Source organism: Notamacropus eugenii, chromosome 5, assembly GCF_028372415.1.
Source record: "Notamacropus eugenii isolate mMacEug1 chromosome 5, mMacEug1.pri_v2, whole genome shotgun sequence".
Taxonomy (NCBI): domain Eukaryota; kingdom Metazoa; phylum Chordata; class Mammalia; order Diprotodontia; family Macropodidae; genus Notamacropus; species Notamacropus eugenii.
In genome coordinates, this window is record NC_092876.1 from 169,863,540 (window position 1) to 169,884,170 (window position 20,631).

The following is a 20,631-nucleotide window of genomic DNA, read 5'->3' on the forward strand; positions in this document are numbered from 1 at the left end:
GGCATAAGCCCATGCCTGACACCGTACACAGAAATTAAGTCCAAATGAGTACATGATCTATGTTTAAAGACTGATACCATGGACAAACTGGAGGAGCAAGGAATAGTGTATTTATCAGATTTATGGAGAAGGCAAGAATATTTTACCAAAGAAGAGATAGAAAGCATTATGAAATGCAAGATGGATAATTTTGATTACATTAAACGGAAAAGTTTTTGCACAACCAAACCCAATGCAACCAAAATTCAGAGGGATGTAGTAAATTGGGAAAGAAATTTTACAGCTAATTTCAGGGATAAAGACCTCATTTCTAGAATATATGGAGAACTGAGTCAAACGTACAACAACACAAGTCATTCTCCAATTGATAAATGGTCAAAGGGTATGAACAGGCAATTTTTAGAGGAAGAAATTAAAGATATCTATAATCATATGAAAAAATGCTCTAAATCACTTTTGATTAGAGAGATGCAAATCAAAACAACTCTGAGGTACCACATCACACCTATTAGATTGGCAAACATGACAGAACAGGAAAATGATAAATATTGGAGAGAATGTGGGAGAGTTGGAGCACTAATTCATTGTTGGTGGAGCTGTGAGCTCATCCAACCATTCTGGAGAGTGGTTTGGAACTATGTCCAAAGGGCTACAAAAATGTGCATACCCTTTGACTCAGCAATATCACTACTAGGACTATATCCCCAAGAGATCATAAAAATGGGAAAGGGTCCCACATGTACAAAAGTGTTTATAACATCACTCTTTGTAGTTGCCAAAAACTGGAAATCAAGGGGATGCCCATCAATTGGGGAATGGCTGAATAAATTATGGTATATGAATGTAATGGAGTACTATTGTGCCATAAGAAATGATGAACAAGATTTCAGAGAGGCCTGGAAGGACTTATTGATCTGACGCTGAGTGAAAGGAGCAGAACCAGGAGAACTTTGCGCACAGCAATGACGACAGAGTGAGAGAGTTTTTTCTGGTAGACTTGGAACTTCGTAGCAATGCAAGGACTAAAAAAAAAAAAATTCCCAATGGTCTTCTAAGGCAAAATGCCTTCCACACTCAGAGAAAGAACTATGGAATTCATTTGCAGAATGTGGCAGATCATTTGTGTGTGTGTATGTGTGTGTGTGTATTGTGTTTTGATTTGTTATATGATTTCTTCTATTTATTTTAGTTTGACTACACAACATGACTATAGTGAAAATGTATTCAATAGGAAAATATGTGTGGATCCTACATAGAATTGTTTTTCATCTTGGGAAGGGAGGGGGGTGGTGGAAGGTAGGTAGGAAGGAAAAATCTAAGTTTTATGGTAGTGATTGTAGAACATTAAAAATAAAAAAAAGAATTAGTTTTTATTATCCATCATTAGAACATAATCTCAGTCTTCTAAATGACCACTGAACCCCATATAAAGTTTTCATTAAACTTATGTAGTTTCCAGTTACATCAGGGAAAAAAAAAGATATAATTGGTAATTACAGTTTCTAAAAGGGAAAGATTTAGATTTCAAAGATAAACTTGTAAAATTTATAACAGATTATTGGAAAAGTATATTTGAATATCAAATGTAGCAACAGAAAAGTTACCTCAGATCAAATGGTAAATTGATTAATAAATAGTGAGAGAAATCGTGCTAGAATTTACAACCAGCAAAAGGTTATTTTAGGTCTTAGCCACAAATTCTTTAGTCATCTTGAGTTAAATTATTGGAAAGCCTATCAGGAAGGCCTCAGTCAGTTGTCTGATTTTCCTTACAAATAGAATCCTGGAGCTAACTAGAAAGTAAATTAAAAACTTTGAAATGATAGGTTGCAGCAAACCCCCAAACACTTCAGAGTCTCAAGGAAGATATTTGTATTCATTCAAATACTTTGGGCTGCCCATCTAAACAAGACAAAAATATGGATGAAGGATCAAGAAATCAATCAACAAGCACTTATCAAGGTCTTACTGTGTGTGAGGCATTAACTAGGCATTTGTTATATAAAAGTAGAAAAGAAAAAATTTCTGTCCTCAGTGAACTCATGTTCTGTTGGAAGGAAGAAAAAATGTTTATATTCTCATTAAACATATATGAAATAAATCTAAGATAAGTGAGAGAATCAAGAAAGTTCTCATATACAAAGTTACATTTGAGTTTAAAGAAAATTAGATATTCTGAGGCAGAGATGAGCAAGGAGTGCTTTCCAGGGATGAGTGGCAGGCATACTATGCATAAGCACAAAGAAGGGTGATAGAATACTGTGTGAGGCACAGTGAGGTAACAAGTTGGTTAGACTAGACTGTGTGAAGATGCATAATGTAGAGCAAAGCTGTTAGGACACACGTTGCAAAGAATTTCCATTTTCCACATTATGATACACAATTGGGATGGATAACCTGTAGACCCACCTTGTCTATCAGTGTAAATATTTGGGCATTTGAAATAGCCAGTACAGATGGACAAGGAGTCAAAATCATTCTGTAGAAGCAGAGCTGAAAATTGTTTTGGGGAAGGTGTAGCTTTCTTTTGATGACCCAGAATTTCTCCCAAAGAAGCCAATATTTTCATACCAACATTTATTAAAATGCAGTATGGATAGAGCACTTTGAGAAGCCAATATGACAGTCAGAGTAAGCAGTAAATCGCCATAACTCTCCCATATGCAGCTCCAAACAACTATAAAAAGCACCCCAAAACAAATCCAGTATAAATGATGGGGTGAAACAATCTTGTAGGCCAAGAAGCTTGGGTGATTCCCAAGAAAGGCATTTGGGCAAAAGCAGAATGCAGTCCAGGACAGGAAACATCTCAGCAAGCCACTGGGAGATCTTGAGCCCCAGTGCCATAGAGCAGGCTAATGGTACCCCCTCTAGCCTCAGTATAGCAAGGGAATGGGCAGATTCTAGCTTCAAGAATTACCATATGCTTCAGCATTGCCCAGGGCAAATAGGCAGTTTCAGGAAAGGTATTCAAGTGCTAAGTTGTGGTTAGTGAAATTTTTGCTATTTAAGGTGAAATTAAGACAATTTAATGTAAAAATTCCTGTAATTTACTATTGTTTTGATTATAGGATTAATTGTCTGAATTGTCACAAAGCTAATAGTAGAAAATGGCATGTACTGCAGTCTCTTCCTGAGAAAAGTTTTGAGGAGGGCCTGGTTATGACCTAGGTAGGATCTTCCTGACTTTATTTCTCCATTGTGCTATTTCCTTTCTGAAAAAGAAATTTTCCATCTGGCTAATTTTGAGCCATGCTTTTGGCACTCTGTGATTTGGCACCTACATGATTATCTCTCAGATGTGACTTATGCCTGGAATAAAAAAAAGCTAAGGGAGTTTTTCTTCCTGTTATAATACAAGACATTATTATAATTGTGTCCCTCTTTTTCCTTTTATAGCAAAATTGTATAATCAAGAAGTTATGTTAGAGTACTAAATCTATTAAATAACAGATTGATAATGGAACATCTCTAAGTTAAAATAGGAGACAAGTATGAACATACTATAATTTTAACCAGTATTTTTGGTCAAATTAAATTATAGAGATTATATCCTCCTAAGAGGGAAATGATTAGACAAAATAATAAGAAAAATATGAAATGTGAAAGTTTTCTAATTAAGTGGAATAGCAAATCTTGAGAAAAGTAATACTATTAAATTGTTTTTTCCAAGAACTATATACAGAAGATTAGCTGCAAAAAATTATCTATTGTGGAAATGTAGACTTGGAGTACATTTTAGTAATAAGTTCTCAAAATTGGATTAAGGATTTATTAATTAAGGATTAATGATTTTATACATAAATTTTATTGATAATTGTAAAGAAATCCATTTTGAAGTATTTGTCTAATAATTTCAAAAGACAGAATAGGCTATAAATCAACTACTTGAGAGAAGTCACTATGACTAGATTGATTTGCTAATGAATTCTATCAAACATGTAGAGATCAACTAATTCTAATTTTAAATAAATTATTGGCAATAATAGGCAAAGAAAGGATCCTATAAAACTCTGGTTCTGTATGTAGCCTGGTGAATAATCACAAGATTCAGTGAACCTTAAGACTTAAGACAATCACAAGGCTCAATGATTCTGATAACTTGGAAACTGTTCCCCCAGGATCCAAGAATGCCTACCATGGGACTGTTTATTCAAAACCTAAAAATGACTACATTGGATACTACCTCTTTGTGGTTTTCATGCTTAAAAATCCTACCCATGCCACTGCTTCTTAGGAAGACTTCTATTTGCAAGTGTTTTCTTCCCTTAGAAATTAAGCTTCTGTTTGATCCCTGACCCTCCTGTCTCTAGCCTGCTGTTTGGCTGGTTCTGGTCCAGTTGACAAAGTGAATCACATTTGTCTTTGATGTCTTCCTTATTTCTCCTTTCAGGGTCTCACTTTCCCTTCTTCATATCTCAACTACCTCTCTAGTTTTTCCTTTCCAAAAGTGTTTGCATATTGACAGGGGACTCCTGAAACAGAAAAAATAATAAAAGAAGGAAAGGAAGCATATAATCCACAATGGTGCTATTTCAAGCTGTGAAGAAATTTGTGGTTAGATACCTTAACAGTACATCTCATATCTCACTATATCTAAACTATTCAATACTTCTGCTACTCAGGCGCCCAGTCTTGTCAGCTAACTCACCACCTTTTGAAGGAGGCCTTACTGGTCCCCTAGTCAATGGCACCTTCTGCTTGGAGGCTACCAAGAACTGCATTGTGTATATTTTGTATGTACATGTTATCTCTTTAAAATGTAAGCTTTCTGAGGGCAGGTACTTTTTCACTTTTATATTTTTATCTCTAGCATTTAGCATGTTGCTTGGCATATGTTAAGTGCTTGAATGGTCTCAATAGTTGTTGTATTCCTTTAGGGATACAGTTTTTGTTTGTCTTTTAAAGCTCTCTGTGACATGGCCCCAACCTATAAATCCATGCTTATTTATATGTTGTTGTTCTCTCTTTTTCAGTCATGTCTAACTCTTCATGATCCCATTTGGATTTTCTTGGCAAAAGTATGAGAGTGATTTGCTATTTTCTTCTCATTAGAGAGGAGGAACTAAGGCAAACAAGGTTAAGTTACTTGCCCAGAGTCGCACAGCTAGTAAGTGCCAGAGGCTGGATTTGAATTCACAAAGATAATGTTGGGGTTTAGGTTTTGCCCACTCAGGAATGTCCAAAACTGTTGCAGTTTCATGATGTGTTATGGTGGCACCATCTCAAAGAATTCAGAGTCAGACCACCTCTAATCCAAGTTTAGGCATTTATTGAGATTGACACCTCTCATGAAGCAGGATAAGTTCTAAAAGCAACCAGCAACTTCAGAGAAAGCAAGATGAATTTATATAGTAAAGATTCAATTACATAACAGAAATTATGAATATTAAAAAGGTAAGAGGAGGTTGTTAAGGGATTAGGTAATAGGGGAGGGATCCCAGCCAGGGTGGAACTGTGTATGCTATTACCCACAATGCTTACAGAAAAACCCATATTGTGGTGTATGTATGATAATTACATTATAGTAAGCCTCTCTTTGTCATAAGTTCTTTACTATTACTGAGCCAGTGCCTATTTAGGGAAAGTCCCTTCTATTGTTTTGGGGTCCACATCGTGCTTGGGTGTCCTGATGGTTCTACTTTCTGATTGGCTAAATCTTATGGTCCTGTCTGAGACTAGATGGATGTGGTTGGGGTTGAGTCCATGGACACACCTACTATTCCTGTGGGAAATATGATAAATGGTACTAGGGGCAGTGGCTAGCTAGAGGCAGTGACTGGAATCTCATCACATGGACACATGTGCTTTTTCTGTGAGAAATATGAGTTCATGGATACATCTGTTGTTCTAATGAGCACTCAGGCCTATATGAAGATGTTGGGATATTGAGTGGGGGGAGGTGGCTGGGTAGGAGCAGTGGACCTCTAAGGAAGTTAGAATACTGGGGCTAGGGGCCTCTTTATTAGGATTCCATCAGATAAGTCTTCCTTATTCCAACCTTAGTACTCTATTCATTGCATTAACTAGCTTCTCCTTATTTACATACTATTCTCCTTAATAGAATATATGGTCCAGTCAATCTGGCCCTCTTGCTCTTTGTCATGTGTGGAAGTCCATTCCCCAAGTACAAGACTTTGAATTGTCTCTTCCCCTTCTTCAGAATGCACTTTCCCCTTAATTTTCAAGACTCAACTCAAGTGTCACTTTGTACATGAAGCCTGATTTCCCAGACTGCTAGACTGTTTCCCCAGTCACCCTGTATCTAATGTGTATATGCCTATATGATATATATTTTCTCTCTCAGGCATAATGTGTATATGCCTATATGATATATATTTTCTCTTTCAGAGCAGACTGTTTTACATTTGTCTTTGTATTCCCAATACTTATCTTAGTGCCTGGCACAGAGGAAGTTCTTGATAGATGCATCTTGAGAGATTTTGATTGATTGATGACTGAAGTCATGCTTAAAGAACATCTTAGCAACTTTCAGTGAGCTGCCACTGCTTTTTCCACTCTTGACCTCCATGATGAACTTGATGACTTCTCTCCATTTGGAGCTTCTACAGAGTGTAGTGTAATAGAAATCACACTTGATTTTGACTTAGTGAACCTGAGTATGAGGAAACCAGAAATAAGCAGAATCTTTGAAATGTAAACAAAGGGGACAAGAGAATCTTCAAAAGCTAAACATATTTGATCAATATGAAGGAGGATAAATTATGATCTGGAACCTACCTCTTAATGGACATTGGGGGGGTGGTGGTGGGAGAAGCAGATAATTGTTCCTTTGGACTCTAATTGTCTGAAAAAGTAAAACAAGGAACAAAGACCAACTGAAGATTTGGATGTATGTGATTGAAGAAAGAAAAGAGAGAGAGATCACTGTGGAAGAAATGAGAAATAAATAATTCAATACTTCTCATAATTAGGACATGACAGAAGAATACAAAAAAATGTAGGCAGGGGGACCAGGGAGAGCAAGAATCTCATGAAGTTCACTCTGATCTAAAAAAAGCAAAGTGTTGAACATATATATACACAATGAGTTTAGGATAGAAATACATAGCAGTTAATAAGGAAATACGTATGAGAGTGAGCAAGAAGAAGGACTAAGATTTAAGAAAAGGAAAAACTGAGGAAGGGAAAATGACAAGCCAGATAAACTTCATCTATGGATACTCTCCTGAATATGCTCCTCACCTCTAGTCTTTGGCACCATGCCTCACCAGTTTTCTAACCTTGAAAAATGCCTTCTCCCATGAGGGCTTCTTATCCTGGATAATCCCTCTCTGCTCCTGTGTCCCCTTCTTCTAATTAGTAAGTTTTTCCTAGAATCTCTTTTTTAAGGAAGTGTCTTCGTTCCACTCTGCTTCTGACTCTTTAGAATTCTCTCTTCAATCTCTCCTTCTCTAGGTTTCTTCTGGGTACTCATGTGTTGTCTTCCCTCATCAAAATGTGAGCTTCTTAAGGGCAGAAACTATCTTTCTTTTTGCTTGTCTTTTTTTCCCCAGGGCTTAACACAGTTCTTGATACAGAAAAAATGCTTAATTTATTCTTTGACTTGATTAGGCTATGGATGGCTGACGAAAAAGAAGAAATTGAAGAGAGAAAGGAAAATGATAATATTTATACCTGGGTCTAGGTTGAGTGAGGAAAGGGAGAGAAGTAAAGTGGGATAAGATCACTCCAATTCCACATTACTAGTCTTGATCTGATTCCTTTTTTCCCTCAACTTCTTTGTCTTTGTAAAGAAGAAGGTGAATCACAAGCAGAGGAAAAAGTATAATAAGATATGAAGGAGGGACAAATATGTCTAAAAATATAACTAGGAATGACAATGGGTTGTCACCAAGAAAGACAAAAGGATGACAGAATGTATTAGAAAGAATATTTTGTTTATAAGAAACGTTAATGATTGTGAAACAGAAATGACTAGAATAAAACCTAAAACAAATTTCAAAAAAACCTCAACATATTAACAATATAAATGTTCACAGAGTTAAAATGAGAGTCTGGAGTAAGAAACATTTCCTGTAAAGTGAAAAAAAAAAAGCAGGTGTAGAAATCAAGATCCCAGATAGTAATCATAGATGTAGTTAAAAGAGACAAACAAGGAAATTACATCATGCTTAAAGGACATACTGGTAACAAAAAAAATTAACACTAAAGTCAAAATACTGGGAAGAGTAGATAGTGAAAAAAAATTAGTGGGAACTTTAATGTGCTGCTTCTAGACATAGATAATTTTTTTTAAAAGCCAAAAAAAAAAAAAATTAAGAACCTAAATGGAATTAAGTTAGCTAAGATAGACCTCGGGCAAAAATTGAGTAGGATTCATAAGGATTACATGTGTTTTGAACTTTGCATGGCATATTCACCAAAAAAAAAGATTTGGCACTGTTACAAAAAATTGTTAAATAAATACAGCAAAATTATTAAACACATCTCTTTCTGACCAAATCACAATTAAAATTATAAACAAGGAGAATTAGAAGAAAATATTCAGACATAAGTGGACTTAATAAAACAATCCCAATGAATGAATATGTCAAACAAGAAATGAATTATTTTATCAAAAAATGACAATAATTGTGAAATATATTGAAATTTTTGTTATGTAGACAAAAAGTCTATTAAAAAATCTACATATCTAAGCATTTTCATGAACACAACAAATGAAAAACACCTGGAAAATCAACTAATTAAAAACAACCAAAAAAATTGAAATTTTGACAAAGAAGACATAAAATTGAAAACAAAGCAAAAAATCAGAGTTGAAAAAATAAAAGCAGGACCTGTTTTTTAATAATTAACAAATTGACAAATGACTATTTAATTTGATAAAAAAAAGGGTGACAATTTTTCATATAAAAAATTAAAAAGTAGAAATCATAATGGAAAATAAAGAAAAAAATTTTCAGTATTTTACCAATAAAAAATGAAAACTTAAATGAAATGTATGAAATCTACAGAACTGAAAATGACCTGATTAGCAAATTAGACAATATAAACAACCTGTCATCAAAGAAGATATTGAATAATCTGTAAGTAATATGATTTATATATCTGTATTCAGATTGTCCCCTACATATAGGAGTAATAGGTGTCATGTGTGTAGCTCAAGGGGATGTCTGGATAGACATATCTTTAAGGTCTCCTCAATCAATCAATTCATGAATATTTATTAAGTGTATATGGTATGCCAGGCACAGCACTAAGTACTGGGGATAAAACAAGAGGTGAAAGACAGCCCTTACCCTCAAGAATTTTATAGTCTAATGGTGGAGAAAACATAAAAACAAATATACAAAGTGATATGTATATGCATACATATATATGTGTGCATATATATATATATATATTTAGTTGTAAATTAGAAATAAGTAAAAGACTACAGTCACTGGAAATAAAAGGAGTTGGGAAAGAGTTTCTTGTAGCAAGTGGGATTTTATTTGGAAAATAAAGGAATCCAAAGGAGCAGAATGTTCTAGGCATGGGGGATGACCAGAGAAATTATTATCTAGATCCAAGGGATGCAGTGTTTTGTTCATGGAACAGCCAAGAAGCACGTGTCACTGGATCAAATAGTATATATTAAGGAATAAGGTGTAAGAAGAGTGGAAAGGTAGGAGGGAACCAGGTTATGAAAGGTATTAAATGCAAAATAGGATTTTGTATTTGCTCCTGAAAGCAATAGAAAGCCACTGGACTTTATTTAGTGGGGACAGGGTGTATGGTGGTATGTGATAGGATTAAGTCTGTACTTTAGAAAAATCATTTTGCTTATTGCATGGAGGATGGATTGCAGTGGGAGGGAACTTGACATCCACAGACTTATGAGGCTATTTCATTAATCAAGACATGAGGTGATGAGGGCCTGCACCAGAATAGTGGCAGTGTCAGAGAAAAGAAAGGTTTATTCAAAGGATATTTCAAAGGTTTCAGCAGTTCTTGGCAAAAATTTTGATATGGCGTATGTGTGTGTGTGTGTGTGTGTGTGTGTGTGTGTGTGTGAGAGAGAGAGAGAGAGAGAGAGAGGGAGAGATATGGGTATGCATGTAGGAAATAGGAAATGAGCCAAGTGACAGGGAGAGATTGACAATAAATGAAAGAAAAGGGATGACAGAAGGGGCAATCTGTTGGGGGAGACAGGATAGAATAAGATTAACTGAATAAATAGAGGGATTAGCCTTGGTATGGAGTAAGGTCATTTCATCATATGAGACAGGGGTAAAATAAAAACACCTGAAAGTCATAGAAGGCATGTTAGTCATAGTAGATGAAGAAGTGAGAAAAAGAGAATTCACAGTGAATGACATCATTGTTTCCCAAAATATATACGGTAAGGGTATCTCCTGAAAGAGTGGATGGAGCCATAGTTAGTCTGAGGAGAGATGAAAAAGTTTGGAAGAGCCAATGAGGAGACTGGGATAGCGAGTTGATAAGGAATGTATAGTTGGATTGCCAAGTAGCAGTAAGGGCCCAGTTAAGGTATGTAAAATAAATTTGTAGTAAACTCAGAATAGTTGTGTGTTTTTCTCTACTCATTCAGCAGAATGAGTGTAGAAGCAAAGGTAACAAATGATGGGAGTGATCCAAAGCTGAGACATGGCTCAGTGTAATTGGTGATATGATAAGGGTTGGGTAGGGACTCAAGAAAGAAAAGAAGAGCTGAATTGATTTACCAAGAGGTAAAGATAGAGAGAAGAATAGAGAGAGGCCAATGCAAGGGAAATGGCCTTGGAGAGAATCGAGGAGTCAAGGAATTGGAGGTCACAGTGTAGATGAAGGATTGGATTTTGTAATGGAAGGTAGAGGGAGAAATGAAAAGCTAATAGATTATGGTTAGATAAGGGGATTTTGGAATTTTTGATAATAGAGGTGGTACATTTGGAGGTGATGGAAATATTATAGGTATGACTGCCTGTGTGTGGCTGAGGTGGGATGAAGTATTAACGCATGAGAAAAAAGTAGTTGAAGTCTGAGTAAGGGTTTTTGAGGGAGAATCAATATGTAGGTAAGTCTTTTAGGATGAGGGCAGGAGTTGGAGAGGAGAAAATAATTGTGAACCAGCTATCAAACTCATTGAAGAAGTAAAAGAAATGACTGGGGGTATGGTATCTATATATGACAACTACTTGGATTTTTGCTGAGTGGTAGATGTTACTGACATGAATCTCAAAGGAAGACAGGTTATTGAATGGTGGTGGAAGGTGGAGAATATGGAAATTTCAGTGTAGAACAAGAAATATTCCAATACCCCCATCCTCAACTAGTGAGCTGAAGAAAATGTGTGAAAGTGTAACCAGTATAAGAAAGGTTGTCCAAGTAGATTGTGTCATCCAGAGGAAGCTAGGTTATAGTAAGACCTAGAAGATGGATGAAGTAAGAGAGGAATAGATTTAAGATGAAGGGTAGTTTGTTGCCTAAGGAAGAGGCATTCCAGAGGCTATAATGGAAGATTTGGGTGGAGCTAGGAAGAGACTTTGAGGATATTTGAAGAGATTGGATGTGAAGAATTCAGTATTGGGTGATGTAGAATGGGCTTGGTGTGATGATCTATAGGAGTCTGGGGTCACTGGGATGTATGACCAGGTGTGAGAATGCTCATCACTGAGTGAAGGGCAGCATTCCTTTACCCTCAAAGGATAGGTTAAGTTGGAAGAAGTTGAATGGAGATTCCTGATTTTCTTCCAAGAAAGAAAGCAGGAGGTCAGAACTGGCATCTACTGCTACTCTATTTTCCTCAGAAGGACAGGGTGCTAGGCTAGAATTATATGTATTTACTCCTTTAAAATTATTAATCTAGGAGAAGTAGTTTTCAGATCTAAGTTAAACTTCTGACTTTTATTTAATGAGGAAAAAAAACCCCAAGCCTTATATCCAGTGCTTTACTCTCTCTCCACATACCAGTTTCACATTGAATACACATATCAAATGGCAAAGAAATACATTTATCCAAGACATTAACAAAACATATACCAGAGGAATACAAATACATATATCAGACAATGCAAATTGAAGGAGCTCTTTCATTAGGAGTAAGGTAATGCAGCTCAATTAAGAGAGAGTTCCAGATCTCACCCAAAAGAGAGATTCTCTCAAATCTCTTACCATAGCTCTGCAGACAGGATCTAAATCAAATATTCCTCATTCCAAGAAGAGGTCTCTATTCACTATTATTTATATAATAGGCACTAAAAAGTATAGAATTTAATTTTACAATAATTAAATTGCAATAATTACAATAATTCTGGCTGCCTCATTGGATCGTATTCTGGAGAAAACAGGACCAAGTAATCAAAATCTTCCACTTTGTGTTCTGAACCAATGGAACAATTTTGTCAATGCCTCCTACTGCATCTAACTATTTGTGGGGCATGTTATCACTTATCAGAGATACATGTTCTCCACTGAAGTAAACAACCAAGTAGGAGTCATTACAAGACAAGCAAAGACTGAGGAATGGGTTCAGTGCCAATCTGAACATTGGATAGGGAAAGTTAAGTAAGGGGTTATACTCTGAATTTGAGGATGTGCGATGATACTCAAGTCAACCTTGATTTCTGCTTTTAAAAAGAAAAGACATTTATTATGGGGGGAAAGAAATGTTTCCTTGGATGAAATCCATGCATTCTAGGGGATGACATCCCTCTTTTCCGTAAGCAACCACCATGTTGTAAGGTTAATGGAATAAAAGATCTTCCCTGTGCATTAAAAGACCTATGTGACCACATGTGTTCCTTTTCTCCTTTGGAACATGGGCTGTGTTCCCAGGTCTAAAGGTACACAGATATTTCAATCACAGAAGTCTTATTGCTTTGAACTCTGGCCCAGCTTCACAGCTGTGACACATCCTAAGTCACACAGAACCTGACACATAGCCAGTCAGGCTCTGGGCCATGGGAACTTTCATGCCTTTCCAATTAAGTGCTGAGTCACATAGATTTTCAAGCTTCTCTGTGCTAAGCCACTCTGGTGCTGAGTCTTAGTTTGAAAACTGCATATATTCTTTGAGGGGACAGGAAGTGGCATGGTAGAGGGAGGAACTTGCCCAAGGGGACTTGCTTGCGGGAAGCTTGTTTGTGGGCAGGCTGAACTGGAAAGAACACTTGAGATGTTGGTGTTCCCTGGATTGATGATGTGTACAAATATTTCTATTGCTTCATTAAGTTTTGCCTTCTGGTATCTCAATTGTGATGTTCTGAATAAATGTTTTGGTTTGGTCTTGAATGAAGAAAGCTTATTATATTTTGGGGTTCAACCTTGCTATGAACATCACATTAGTGTTATATTTGGTGATGAGGATGGGATTGCAGAATATAATGCCTCTATTTGGAAATGGAAACTCTAGAGAAAGAAATGAGTTTCCCAGGATGGGAGGGTTTTCCTTATTCCTCCCTAGTGAGAGAATAGCCTAAAAACACAAGACTTTGTGAAAACTGGGAACTGAGGCTACAGAAGGGTAACCATAGATCTAGAACAATGTTTTCAAGAAATACGAGTAGAAATATTGAAAGTAATGATAGGGGTTTGTAGAGGTTACTGTATTATGGTTGAAAGTAGAGACAAATTGTTGGAGAGAAAGGTTCAGGAGAAAAAGGAGTTAGCTGATTTGCATGAGAAGCTTTCTATGTCAGGAGGTCAGAACTTCCTTTTAGAGGAGCAAAGTATCAGGTGATAGAAGAAAAGCAGTTGTGAGAATAACTGCATATATATCAGAAAAGGAGTGGAAAAGTTAGCTAAAAGAAAGTATATGTAGCCCTTCTACTTGTGGGGCTGGATTGGGACCCAGACACATGGGAAGAAGATATATGGGAGGATAAGGAAGATGAAGCAAACGAGGAGGTTTATGGGTATCATAAGGAAAAACATTATGAGGATGCGGATGCTTGTCCAATAATATGGAAGAAGCAGGAGAACTGGGGGAAGAGTGTTTAAGGAAATAACTGAGGATTTTACACAATAGGAAGTTGCAGATATATTAATCTGATTCACCCCCCAAAATTGGAGAATCCCTAGTATCTTGGATGGTGAAAATCAGTGATAAGAGAATTGGAGGAGTATGGGTAGATAAAGTAAATTGCTTGATATTTATGGGTATCAGTCAGAATCCCTTTCTACAACAATCTTTTAAGGATTACCATATTCAAGGAGTCAACAATGGGACTAGTTTGTTAGCTTTAGCCACTGAAGCATGCGATAAATAGTACCCCACTGATTCTATGTGGCTGAGTAGAGACAGACCTTGCTATTCACTTAGCATGTGATCATGTGAGGAAGTCAAAGGAAGAGGTGATGAAAATTGTAATTATGGTAGGGATGCAGACACCTATCATAACACTCCCTTAGTGGTTCCTCATAGAAATACAATAGTACAACGTGCTCCTTCCATTTATGAAAACACAATTCTGACTCTAGTAATTGCGGAAATAGGACACCCTCTTTCAGAGGTACTGGATAAAATCTGACAGTTATGTGACCTAGGAGAATGGGGAAAAGATAATTATCTCAAGATAAAAAACAAAATAGCCAGAACATTCAAAGTCAGTATAGATTAGCAAGGTGAGAATTGTTTATTGCTTTACTGAGAGCAGGGATAGATTGTGGGAAAATAGATGGTGCTCCAAATAAGAAATTGTATAGAATAAACTGGGAAAAGGGACTTGGTATTAGACAGAATAGGGAAGTAAAAACTGTCCCTACAGCTCTTCTTGAACCATTATATCCAAGTTTATTGCACCTAATGGGGGATAGGAAATTAGACAAGCCACAATTCAGATTAAAGAAGTACACAGATGGTATTACAGACCCCACATCAGTTTAATCATATCCTAGAAAAATGGATCAACCACTGTAGCTTGGGCATTAATAGATCCAGGGACAGAGGTCTCACATATATGGAAACCCTAATAAATTTAAAAAGGGAACCCCTATTAGGATCACAGGACTTGGAGGGGCTGCAATACCAGCCAGACAAGTTAAACTAATGATAAAAATTGGGCAACTACCTGAAAAGGAATATATGATGGTAACTGTACCTGTTCCTGAATGTATCATTGGAATATATATGAAAGGTATGATTCTAAATTTGCTGAGGGAAGATACCAATTTGCAGTAAGGAAGAATTAAGGCAGCCCTCATGGGTAAAATAAAAATGGACCCAGTGATTTTGCCCAAATATTCTAAAATAATTACTTTGAAATAGTATAACATACTGGTAGACAAGCTGAAATTACAAATGCTATAAAGGAATATATTGAGGAAGGGGGTGTTAGTCCCTACAACCAGTCAGTGGAATAATCCTGTTTGACCAGTGGAACAGTCAAATGGAATGTGAATAATGACAGTGGATTATAGACAATTGAATAAAGTGACTCCTCTCTTGTATGCTGCTGTTCCAGATACTGTTACCTCAATAGAAAGGACCCAGAAATATGATTTGACTTCATACGCCAATGCTTTCTTTAATATCTCAATAGATTCTAAACAATGGGACCAATTTGCTTTTACTTAGCAGGGTAGACAGTACATCTTTACGTGCTTGCCACAAGGATATCTGCATAGTCCTACTATGTGACGTAGTTATGACCTAGTCATCATGGAATTGTGGCTGAGCATTTGGATGGCAAAGAGCTGCAGCTTCCTCACTACATACATAATATTGTGTTACAAGGAAAAAATGTAGAAGAAGTGGAGGAGTCTGATGCTTTTAATTGAGCATATGGAAAAGCAAGGATAGGAAGTTAACCCTGCAAAGGTTTAAGGACCAGCTCAAACACTGAAATTCTCAGGTATACAATGGAATAAGGGCCTAAGAGAGATTCTCCCACAAGCCTGACAAAAGATTCAGGATTTTCCTATCCTTACCAATAAGAAAGAGGCCCAACAGTTTATAGGATTATTTGGATATTGGAGATATCATATACTGCATTTAAGACAGATTCTGAAACCCTTATATAAGGTTGCTAGGAAGAAATATGAATTTTATTGGAGATCTGAGCAGAGTAATGCTTTTGAAGACACCAAGGCTACCATACAGTTGTCCATAGATTTATGGCCTATGCAAAGTGGTCCAGGGAAATTACAAGTACAGGATGAATATGCAAATTAGGGGTTACACAAAAAGAGCAAGGTCAATATGTACCCTTAGGATTTGGGTCTAGGAAACTTTCTTCATCTGGACTTCAATAAACCCCTTTTGAAAAGCAGTTAGTAGCTGTGTACTGGGTCTTGATGGAGACTGAACAATTAACTCTGAATCATGAAGTAATTTTAAGACCTGGAATCCCAATTATAACCTGGGTAATTAGTACCCCAGTTTTCCATGAAATTGAACACGTGCAAGAGGCTAGTATGATTAAATGGAAATGGTACGTTCAAAACAGATCTAAAGTAGGTAAAAGTGGATTTTCTGCTGTACATGAAATCATAGTTCACATTGATACTGAAGGAAATAATTCATCCCCTAAACTAAAGCAACAGTTGGTACAGTCCTTGGTAAAATGGAATGAGGGATATGATAGATTAAATGAGGAAAAAAAATATGCATGATTTATGGACAGAATAGCAAAATATTTAGGCCATAGAAGACACTGGAAAGCTGTGGCCTGTAAACCATGTACTAGGCAGACTTTGGAAAGTACTGGAATAGGTGGAAGTAGTCAATATGCTGAACTTATGGCAGTACATCAAGCTGTTCAAACAGAACAAAGAGGACAGTGTCAAATATCTACAAATTCATGAGTTGTAGCCAACAGGTTAGCTACATGGATGCACATGTGGAAGAATAAAAATTGGGAAAATTCATGGTAAACAAGTCTGGGACAAAGAATTATGGGAAGATATATGAGATATGTCTTAGCTTGCTAATTTGTCAGTTTTTCATGTAGATGCTCACATTACCCTCACCACACAAGAGCACAAGTGCTGACTGAGTAGCAAAGATTTCTACTCAGCATGTTGTCCCTGCTTTGAAGCCAGTTGATGATCTGATACTAGCTAAATGGGTTCATCAAACAGCTGGCTATTTAGGAGTCCAGTTCACATGCAGGCTATGACAGTGGGTTCAAAGACTCCAGAAGCATGGCTGAGATCAATAAATTCCACAAGCCACTCAAAGGGAACATGATCCTCTACTATTAATAGGTGGAGTTTTGTATCTGAGAAAAAGCTGTGAGGATAATCTTAGTGTCAATCTTGGACAGAATCCTCCTGGCTTAGTTTCCTCATTGTGTTCTTTTGAAAAGGAATATTTTCCACCTGATTATTCCTGAGTTGGGCTATGAGGTCAAATTAATACTACACAGTTGGAATCGCCATCACATTTCACATGGTCCTATGTGAAAGATACCAGCCTGTATTTACCCTGCTTCTGGTTATTGACTCTTTCTTCTTTTTGACCTTTATTTACTTAGCCTTTTTGCTAAATTTGTCTCCCCCAGGCTTAGTGCTCTCCACTTGTAGATGCCCCACTGCTTAATCTGGATATTACTCTCTGTCTGAGACCATGATATGTCACCCCTGGACCTCGCATTGACCACACTCTGAAGACTGGCTAAGGAACTGACCCCTTGAATTGGACCTCTCAAGTCAGGGACAGCTCTACATCCAATCTCAGAAGGAAGTAGTTTTAGAAGCTGAGACCTTTGCCCCTTACTCCAAGGGATTTTGGGTCCCATTCATTTGAGGGGGGAATGATGGGGTGCTTGTGCTTAGGCCCCTACACTAAGATCCTATAATGTTTATTGTTTTATTATTCTTTGATTGATGCATATTGTATAAGCTTTATGATATAATGATTTTGTGTTACTTCTTGTGTATTGATATGAGAATTATGTTGATCTGATATATTTTGACTTATTTTTAAAAGCTTTCTAGATGCAGGTTCTATCTTCATCATCATCATTTTTCTCTACCAGTCACTGTTCTGAATGTCAAAGAAAGAGGTTTTTCTTTATTCTCTTAATAATTAACATTCTGGAGGTGGCTACTACCTCTTTTCTGGTTGGGATGACTTCCAGGATCTGTGCAACAGATCAGAATGGGACCAGGGGAAAGAATTTCAGTTCCTAGATTTGTGGTCTGAACTGAGTCTCCAAATGTACATGGCTCTCAAGGAGAAGCATAGGGATATGCATATATAGGTGTTACATATATAAGTAGAAACATTTAGCACAGAGAGGGCCACTCTCATGGAGGCACAGGAGCATATACTCCTTTGTCCTACACAGAGTCATATGCCACAGACTTGTGCAGATTCATGGACACACATTTCCTCTTCTCTGTGGACTTGATTGGACAATCTGAGCGTCCTTGGAGAATTCCATTCCCAAAGAATCAGAAAGCTTCATTCCCATCCTACAGGTTTTCCCACCTCAGTTCTCAAACCTTTGGAATGAGTATGATTTTGGAGACATTAATTATTAATGCCATTTACAAGAAATTGAATGCAAAAAGAAAAGAAAAAGCAGAGATGAGTAACTCATTTCCAATGGCATTAATTATTAAAACCTTTTGGAAGGTATTTTATGACAGTCCCCTGGCATAAAGGAGTCCCTCTTGGGAGGATTTAGAGTTCCCATCTTGAATATAGCTTTCTACAATTAGACTCTCAATGTTCAACTCTCCCAGAGTAGGTGTAGCTGTCAATAGGTTAAGTCCTTGCTGAGACTTCCAATTTATGTCTAAGGAAAGGTCAGTGGACCAGCCAGAGACCTTGGGGCAAACAACCCCTTAATAAGTTCAGGTACTGAGAATAACATTTAAAATAATGGGAATTGATTCAATGCAAAACTTTATTGCAACCAATGGGGAACAGGGGGAAGGAGAAAGGAAAAGCAAATTCATCATACAACTCAGGCATACAATCTAGCAGTATAATTTGCATAAGGGCAGTGTTGTATTGGGGAGCATAGAAACAGACCTATATTGAGCAGAAAGGGAGAGTGCTCCTGCAGGAAGGTGTGCTCCTCCTGGAGGGGAGAGTGTGATCCAAAGTATCTTTCCATTCTTTCAGAGAGTGGGGTACTTATCTTAAGATTTTGGATGGCCTTCTTGGAGCTGGCCAATTTGCATATCAGAGGTCAGGGCAAAAAAAATATTTGGTGGGGCTTGTCATCAGGGAAACAAACAAGCTGTTAGTAGCCAAAATACTAATTGAGGGACACAGCTGTACCAACTTTTAATAAGTGGTATTGTAAGTATTTTTCCATGAGTATGTGCTATATGTTCACACTCTCTTTTAAAGGGAGACTGTTATGGTGGTCTCAACACTTGCAAGACCAGTCTTATAACAGAAAGTTTTCTCATCGTTGGGAAAGGTGAACAAAAACAGTAGTTTGGATTTAATTGTTAATAAAAAATAGAAAACATGGAGACTAGATATACCAAGATCATTCTGAAGTTTTTGGAAAACCTTTGCCATCATATTCACAGCCATAATCCTTGGGGAATATCATCTCAAGGGAATTTGGTTGTTATTCTAATCACTAACATACCTTAATGATATATATCTGGGGGACAAACAATGAGTAATTATTTGCTACCAAGAAAGCCCAACCTTTGGGACATAGAAGTCTTGTGGTGGTTTTGTCCCCGTCATTTCCCTGAGTCTCAAAGAACAAATAAAACTCCCTCACTGGAGGCTTGGTATTTTAGAGGCAGCGGAGTTCCTATCCTTGGTTCTGGCTAACAAATCCAGTGCTAATGAGGATGCTGTCCTTCATTTCCCTTTGCGTCCAAATGTCTCTTGGATTTTAAAACAATCCCATAAATAACCTTACCCTTTAATCAGAATTTGCAAGGTACTACATTTATAATGATTTGCCAGGTGAAATGTGCTCTCTTCCCCTTTTAAGAGAATGAAGGTAAAAAACCAAGAAATATCAAATGACTTCTCTATTTCTGAAAAATCTCAGGTCAGTATACAAATTCCACCTGATTTTCATAAGATATTTGAAGTGAAATGCAATTCCTAAGAAAATGACACATTCATCTTCAGGAGAGCTGTCCCAAACTTAGAAATATATGGCCTTACCTTAACAGGCAGTGTGATGCAGTGTATATACTGGTTAAGAAAGGCTCATAATTTCACATCTCTCTAGACTAATCTGTAACTCCAGAAACTGAGGAGATATTGCTGAAAAGCATCGGTAATGAGTGTTTTTTCATCTTGGAGTTCCCCATACTAATTAAATTACTGGTACATTTCTAGTCCCCTATTTTCTTTTAATAGTAAGCTATACTGTGAGTGTTTAAGCAACATGATGGTACCTCTTTTTCCTTTTATATGTTCTGTGTATCGTGTTGTTGTCGATGATGTTCAGTTGTTTCAGTAGTGTCCAACTGTTCATGACCCTGTTTTTTGGGTTTTCTTGGCAGAGACATTGCAGTGGTTTGCCATTTCCTTCTACAGCTAATTTTACAAATAAGCAAACTGAAGCAAAAAAAAAAAAAAAAAAGCAAGGGTTAAGTGACTTACCCAGGGTCACATAGTTGGTAAGACTCATGAAGAGAGTCTTCCTGATTTCAAGCCCAGTGCTCCATCCACTGTGCCACTTAGCTACCTCTGTGTCATAACACTTGATTTTTCCATCTTACTTTAGTTTCTCCCATATGTTGTCT